This window comes from Gracilinanus agilis, chromosome 5 (genome assembly GCF_016433145.1).
Source record: "Gracilinanus agilis isolate LMUSP501 chromosome 5, AgileGrace, whole genome shotgun sequence".
In the NCBI taxonomy this organism is placed as follows: domain Eukaryota; kingdom Metazoa; phylum Chordata; class Mammalia; order Didelphimorphia; family Didelphidae; genus Gracilinanus; species Gracilinanus agilis.
The window spans coordinates 90,237,812-90,246,492 of record NC_058134.1 but is presented as its reverse complement, the minus strand read 5'-3'; the positions used below and the strand labels follow the sequence as shown (position 1 = coordinate 90,246,492).

Sequence of the window (8,681 nt, the reverse complement as noted above, 5' to 3'; positions counted from 1 at the left end):
CTTCCCAGCTGTGTGACCCTGGGCAAGTCACTTAACCCCCATTGCCTACCCTTACCACTCTTCTGCCTTAGAACCAATACGAACAATACAAAAAAATAAGGGTAAGAGGTCAGAATGGTGTGTGAAAGAAAAAGCTCTGATCAAAAGATTTTTCTTCCAATCCTGGCTCATTTACTTCCTCCCCAGTGACCTTGGACAAACCATCTTACTTCCTTTGGTCTTCTGTTTCTTCCTCTGCAAATTGATGGGGTGGACCATGACCTCTAACGTTCTTTCATCTATGGCTATGATTTTGCTAAGGATTATGGTTCTTCTATCTAATATTTTACTGCTTTATGGGTAAATATTGCTCTTCTTTCCCTACAGGCTAGTATTTTCTACACTCTCATACAGATCAAGTATCCTATTGGACATGTTCTTCCCTTTTAGTCCCCCCCTTTACCCACCCACCCCTTAAGGACTAGGGAGTAAAAAGCCTGGCCCCTTAAGAAAAACTATTCTTGTTTGCAGTTTAGACTGTCGATTTGATTGGTCCATCTGTCCCTTTTATGATCTCTTATATTCTCATTCAGTCTGAATTTGCTTTCAGTTTGCCAAATTACATACATATATATTACACATACATAGTATATACACAGACATATATGCATATGCACATGTGTGTGTGTGTATATATAAATTTATATGTGTGTAGATATATTTTCTTTTTCCACATGATTGGGCAGCAGGTATTCTCTCCTCTCTTTTACTCATGTGTTCTCCTGGCAGGAATCCAAAACCTTGAATATTAATCCTGATAAGTAAGTAACAAACATAGTGTCATATTCATACTTGGCGAGGTCCTGCAATCCCTTGCAAGGACTTGTACCAGGGATAGTTACACATTAACACAAACTTTAATATATTGACTTTGCATTCTGTACATTCGGCTTAACCTACCCTACCTGCTTCTGAACCACTATGCAAGGATGTTTTTTACACATGTTTTACAGGCTTTGAAAGAGAGCCAGATCACTTTAGGTTTCTTGTCACATCCTGCCATTCTCCTTTGCCTTGGACTTTCGTGATCCAATTATATATACCCTCTAGCCTCCTTAAGAGTCGTTCAACAACCTATGGTAAGTATTCTTCCTTTCTTTACAAAAAATTACCCACATTCATGCCTGAATATGCTACCATGAACCGAATGACCTTAGGCAAGTTACTTCCTCCCTTTGGGCACCAGTTAACTCATATGTAAAATGAAAAAATTGGGATATTCCTTCTAGTTCTAAGACCAAGGGATTCCCTTGTTGGGTTTTTTGGGCAGTTTTGGTGGGGGTGAGGGGTGGGGAGGCAGGTATAGAAGAGAAATGAAAGATTTCAACATTCAGGCCCATTTGATATCCTTATATAATTTTCTTTTCTGAAAAATGCATGTCACTCTACCCAGTAAATTGACTGACTTCTTCAAGTCCCTAATGTCCTCTTTGCAACATTTTCTCTCCTTTCAGAATCCCTTCTTTTTCCCAGGTCCCCAATACCTTATACAGCCTTTATAAATAAAAATGTCCTGATAAAGTTAAATGAAGTTGATAAGAAAGTAATACAGAGGTATCAAACTCACTGCAGAAGACCTAAACCAGATTAAAATGTAATTGGGAAAACTTTAACAAAATAAATAAAAATACAATATAATGTTAATTTGTAGTTTCCTAAATCGATATGCTGCACCAAGAGGGTTCCTTTCTATTTTAGTTTGATAACACTGATGTGATACATCACCCCTGTCAAAATTATTTGCATTTTCAGTTGGTAACCCCAACGAAATTAATATGTAAAACAGGAGTTCTTAATCTGGAGTATGTGCACTTGTTTTATGTAATATTTGGATAATTGAATTTCAGTCTAATTGTTTTCCGTTATAATACCACATAGTTTATTTTATGTATTTTAAAAGATTATTCTGAGAAAGAGTCCATAGGCTTTGCCAGATTGCCAAAAAGGTTTATATCACAAAAAAGGTTAGGAATCCCAATTCTAAAGGTTGACTTTCAGGTTCCTGAGTGGGGAACATATTTATAGACAAAAAGATCTTTCTAGATACTCCTAAAATAATATCAGATAGGTTGCTGCCTTTCCTACCTATAAATAAACCCGAGCTTGACTATAATGGAATTCTGTTATAACACTTTGCTAGAAGTGTAGATCCAATGTTAATCCAGGACCACTTTGGCCTGTGTCCAAAGGAGTTTAACTAAACTTTGCACTACAGAAATATCAAGAAACCTAATAACCATGTCACCCTGGAGGCACAGCACCCTAGAAAGGGCAGGGCATTTCCTTAAATGTAATAATTCCTATCTAAAAGCCTCAGGTTCCATATAAAATGACTTCTCTGTAGGGAAAATACCCACATGAAATATGTAATAGTTCACCTCTCCACTTCTGGCTTGCTTAGGGGTTTCTTTGGGTTTCTGTTTTATTTTTAACAGACCTAAATTAACTGGAATAGGGAACTGTAAGTAAAGTAACCTGCTTCCTGTTGAAGAAGGTCAGCAAAGGTCAATACCCCTTACTGCTCTTCTGCCTTGGATCCAATACACAGTATTGATTTGAAGATGAAAAGAAAGGGTTTTTTAAGAGTTCTTGGAATACTAAACTTAGATTCATGGGATATAAGTTCAAATCCCAGTTCTTCCACTCTCTACCCATTTGAAGATAGACACATTATATAACTACACTGGGCTCAGTTTCTTTATCTTAGTATTGGTCCTTAAAAAAAGGATACCTAAGGAAAGAAAGCAATATGGCTACAATACTGGTTTTAGGTCTGGGAATTTCTCCAGGTCAATTCTCTGATTTCTTTTGAGCTACTGATATGCTCATATACATGCCTGCAACAGAGCCAGCCCAATGATCATTGTCCATAGTGAAGAAGCAAAGGATTTGAATAGCCAATCAGCATTTGGAGAGAGATCAGTCATTAAGAGTGGGACAGGGTCCAAATTAATGAGTGGGACTACCATGCCATAAAGATTTTATTGTGAGGTGATACTGAGACAAAGTAAAAACCATTTAAAGACCTGAGTCCCACACTTGACTCCTTTCTCTTCTGTGACTTCCCCTAAATGTCTTCCCTCTTCCCCTCCCTGAAAAATGCTTCACTCTGTTTGTTCTAAGTCATCACTACCAATGAATATTTGCTTCTAGTTCTTTTCACTGAACATTTCTCCATGGTATGTGGTATATATTGCATTCTTCTGTTTCTGCACCATTTATTCTTCCTCACTCCCCAACAATCTGTTAGCCCACAATCAGTGTTCTATTGAAACTGCCTTTCCAAAGGTTATTGTTGACCTCCTAATCAAGTTTAGAGGTTGGTTCTCGGTTCTCATAATCCTTAATGTTTTTAAGCTGTGGCATCCTTCTGTAATTATCCTTTTCAATTCCCAATCATTTATTTAAAATATAGAAAACTTCATGAATGTGTGGGTCATACTTGAACAAGGAGCATGCTAATCTTTGTATTGTTCCAGTTTTAGAATATGTGCTGCTGAAATCAGCACTCACCTTAACTTTGCTGCAGCATTTGGAACCATTTATTATATTGTCCTTGAAACTCTTTCCTTCCTTGGCTTTTGAACACAGCATGATTTTGATTTTTAGAGTTTATAACTCAATTAAAAAAACATTTAAGTGCATAAGGAAGAAGATTCTACCCTCTAGAATTACACTCTAATTGAGCTTTTTTCTGTCTCCATCTAGGGCTCCTCTTTCTCCTCCTGTATTTATTTTGGACATTCTCTGTTTCTCTCAGAGAAGGAGGTCAATTTTCATTTCTTCAAACAGTATCTCTATAAAGGTGATTCTCAGATCCAACTCTCTAGCTCTGACTTCTTTCTAAGCCCTACAAAGCCCTAGTTAACAATGAACATCTCCAATTTGGACATGCTACCTAAACTACATATTAACCACTAAACTCCTCGTCTTCCCCACCAACACCAGCTCTAGAACCAATTCCCTAATATCTGAGTATCAGAATATGACATCTGTGGAGGGATATTGTATATAACCTTGGTTCATTTAAATTCATATTATTGACAAGTATAGTTAATTCAAAATTAATTGGATATTTTAGTGTATATGTGGATATATACAGGTTGTTTGCAATATTGTCTCCCTTTAATCTGTGCTCCTTGAGAATACTATTTTTTGCCTTTCTCTGCAACACTATTTCTTAGGACAGTACCTTGCCCATTGTTGCTATTCAGTTGTTTTCAGTCTTGTCTGACTCTTTATGACCACATTTGGGGTTTTCTTGGAAAACATGTTATAATGGTTTCCTGTTTCTTTCTCTAACTCATTTTATAGATGAGGAAACTTAGGGAAATATGGTTAATGCTTGTTGCCTAGCTGTCAATGATCCAACCATTTTCCCATTCACCAAAGTTCAAAGCCTTTCTTTCCCCTGTTTCTTCCTAGGTTCACAGATTTAGAGCTAGTGAGGACCTAAGAGGTCATCTAATCCATCCCCTTCACTTTACAAATAAGGAAACTGATGTCTAGAGAAGTTAAGTGACTTACCCTTCAAGCTCACACAGATAATAAATGGTAAAGACAGAATTCAAAACAGACCATCTGACTCCAACCCAGTGTTCTTTCTGCCATATCAGGTTATTCTTCCCCTCTTCTCATTCATTGATCTGGCCAAAATTTCTCACATTCATTCCTTTCCATTACAACTGTCACCATTCAAATCTACATGCTGTGCTAGTATTATTACAGTGAATTACTAGAAATTGAACTGAATTTCCTAACTCCATTCTCCTGCCCATTCCACCCTAAAAACCAACTGCTCATCCATCAAATTAACCTTCCCAAAGACATCACTTTGTCAAATCACTCCCCAGTTCAAAGAACTTCAGTAGTCATGAACTGCCTAAAGAATATGCTAGACATTAAAAGCTCTCTGCCATCTTATCCCACCCTACTTTTTTAAACTTATTTTCTCCCATTACTCATACACATGAAGCCTCCAAGATGACTTCTTCACTATCTTCTGTAAAAAGCAAGTATACTCATGCTCCCTACCTAAAATACCTTACCCTCTACTTTTACTTCTACTTCCATTTTCTCTCTGATTTTCCAAATTCTACCTGTTGTTCAATGCCCACCTGAATCAAATCTTCCCCAATCCTCACTGACCTCTCCTTGCTCTGAATTTCCAAAGCTCTTGACTGTATGCTTCTCACATATAATAATATTCTCTATGAATGTGACTCTTCTCAACAAAATCATAAGGTCCTTAAGGGCAAAGAATGTGCCTTACATGCCCAATAGATTTCCTATAGTCCACTGTACTCTGCTTAGCAACTGTAATAACTCAATCAATATATTACTTGTTGATAAAGTAAAAAGACTACCATTTTGCTACCTGACAAGATAAAAGGTGAGTAAGTTTGTTTCCAAAGCTTTCCAAAATCATCCTCACTTTACATCTTCTGTTCTTGCAGCCCAAGAATCCAAGAGTATTCTCCCAAAATGGGAATGCCACATTTAAAAACAATTCTTCATCTCATTTTCTATCCAACAATTGGTAGTAATTATTGTTCATCAACTCTTCATGCCTTAAGTAATATGGCTCAGTTATTTGGATGGAACTACAAATCACCTGAGTCTAGTTCCTAATTCTTTCCACTGGTGTATGGTAAGGAATTCTACAAGTCAATAAACTTTATTCCCCCTCCCAATCAATTCATTTCAACCCCTGTCCAATTCATTTTCCCAACCCCCAGAAGCCATTTACAAAATGGGAATAAGAAGGTAATGACTTTGTTACTCTTAGTAAGAAAAATAACAAGAGAACTTGCCAATAGCCTTGTAAATTATTAGACCCCATCCTGAGGGTAAGAAGAAAGTAAATTGTTCCCATTAAGGAGAAATAAAAAATCATTTAGGTCATAGGATTTCATTTTTTATAACATCCTAGAAGACAAGAGAATAGGTATTGTTGAGTCTTCCATAGATGGAGAAAACAGGCAAAAATAGGACAGGAATAAAGGTTTCTAGTGCCTCTCCCATTAACTACTTAGCAGGTAGTTTATAGTTATCATAGTTATATATAGTGTTCCCTCATCTTCTCACTAGGAAGCTAACTTAGAGTCAGGAACACCTGAGTTCCATATCCTGCTTCAGACATTAACAAGCTATGTGGTCCAAGGCAGGTCACAACCTCCTTGGGCCCTAATTTCATTATCTGTAAAAGTTAAAAGTCAGACTCAACAATTTCTCATGTCCCTTTCAGTTCTCAGCCTATGATCCTAAGCTCCTCTTGAGTGAGAGGACAAGATAGAAGGTGGGAGCTGCATTACTTAACCTGAAAAAGCATAAATATGTGGTGGCCCATGAATGCATGTTGCCTTAAGTTGATTATGAGTGTCAGGTGGACTTAACTGACTCCTTGAAATTCACTTTGGTGTTGCCAATCTGGTAAATATTTATACATATTTATATATAATATACATGTATATACATATATTTGGAAAAAATTGCAGAGAATCGAGGTTGAGGGAAGGGTTTTTAAAATACAGAGAAGCTTTGTGTTGTAGCTGTATTATAAAATTCTTGATTATCTGTACCAGTAGAGGAAGAGTAGTGGAATGGATAGAGAACTCAAAATCTTTTGTATTTTACCTTAGAACATATTTTGTGCATATGCATAAATACTATTGTTTCTTTTCTAGAAACTCAACAGTACAACAAACAAAATAATGAAGAATGAGGGATGGAGTCAGGAAGTCTCAAAGCCACCATTAGGATTTTTTTTACACCAAAGACAAATGCCACACAATCTGTACCTGAAGTAAGCAGCACAAAGGGTATCCTAAAGTGATGGAGAAGTTGAGGAAAGAAGAATCCTAAGTCTCAAGGGAAGACAGAGATCTTGGGACACACAAATTCAGTATAATATTGGATTGGGGTGACATTAAACTATTTCAATTACAATTTTACAATTACAAAAACAGAGTATGAATTAGCTTGATCCATGAATAACCCACATGGCAGGATTCTTAATAAAAAGACATGAAGCAAATTTGTTTTGGTGGAAGACAGAAAACAAGCACAAGTTTGAAACATAAAGCCTGGGAGGATCAATAATGGAGAACTCTAAAGCATAGGAGGTACAATAACAAAGTCATTGAACTCCTGAGTGAGGCAAAAGTAAGAGAGCTCAGCCTTGGTGGTATTTTCCCCAACAAGCTATCATGGACTCTTCTCCAGCAGACTTTTCTCTACCAAGCCAAAGAAAACTCTTCACTCTGAAAAATCACTCCGCCTTTGAGCTATTTTCTCTTTGTAAATATTCTCTGCCCATGCAGACTCTTGCTGGGATTAGCTGGTTTCTCCTAGGACCTTCATGTCTTCGTTCCTCCCTAAGTAGCACTGATGACTCATCTCCACAGGATTTGCTCTGTGCCAGATACTTTCACACCTTCCCCATTTTTTCAGCTTTCTTATAGTCCACCATTAGAATGAAAGCTCCTTGAGGCAAGCTTTTTTGTATCTTTATTCTCAGCTTCTACCACTATGGCTGGCCCACAGTAAGGGCTGAAGAAACACTTGTGGACTTGTTGCCATACCCAGAGGCGAAATGGCCTGAGTACAAGATTCTGACTTCTATAGTTTGGGGCAAACAAATATGTAGCTGATCAATCAGCCAACTTACTCACATTTATTAACATATATAATGTGCCAGATTATGCTAAGTACTGAGGTCACAAACCATAGTCCCTACCCTCAAGGATCTCATGTTTTCATGGGGAAGATGGAATGGGTTCTGAGATAGATCATTTCCAGGTTGCAGGAAGTGATTAAGAGTGTTGGTTTAAATATTTTATATGATTGCACATGTAAAATCTATATCAGAATTTACCCTCTAGGGGTGGGAGAGGGAGGAAAGAGGGAAAGAGAATGAGAGACTCAAAATTCTTTCTAAAATGTTGGAAATTTTTTACATGCAATTGTGGGGAAAGAGCCTTGGTTTAATGGGCAATAAATATCATTTAAAATTTTTTTCATTGTATTTACTGATTATATTAAATAATGTTCAATTGTCAAATGTCCTGTTCCCTTTTTAAATGTTATAACTTTGGCGGCAATAATTTTATTTAATTTGCTGTTTTTGACTTCATTCACCAATAAAATCACATTTTATTTTCTCCTGTCCTCCTTATCTGTCCTTTGAGTACTTGTATATTTTCTCATCATTCTAATTCTGTTTTCACATTCTTCTGACTTATTTTGTTACTTCTCCAATATTGCCTTTAGGTATTCTTAGTCCTCTAATGTTATTGATTTAGTGCCTTTTATTTTTATTATCCTTACTTGACATTTTTTTTCTTGACCTCACATTCAAAATCAAAGTCTTCATTATGCTCACCTTAAAAAAAATCCATAGTGGGGTTTTCTTTGATTATTGGTCACATGGTGTTAGTAAAGAAAAACCAGATGTCAGAGACACAGCTCCTAAATGTCAAACAGGTCATATTTTAGGAAAGTGTAAAGAGACAAAGACTAATAGAGTCCCATCTCCAGAGAAACTCATTCTTTTTCTGCCTCTGTTAAAAACAAAAATAACCAGGGGGCAGCTGGATAGCTCAGTGGATTGAGAGCCAGGCCTAGAGATGGGAGGTCCTAGG

The 8,681-nt window shown here is 36.9% G+C and overlaps 1 non-coding gene across 1 annotated transcript; it reads right to left on the bottom strand.

Annotated features, from left to right (window-relative positions):
- Positions 1-3,444: 3,444 nt before the first annotated feature.
- Positions 3,445-3,548, bottom strand: LOC123250771. Its single transcript, XR_006506414.1, has one exon. It is a non-coding gene; the product is annotated as a U6 spliceosomal RNA (small nuclear RNA).
- Between the last annotated feature and the right edge of the window lie 5,133 nt (positions 3,549-8,681).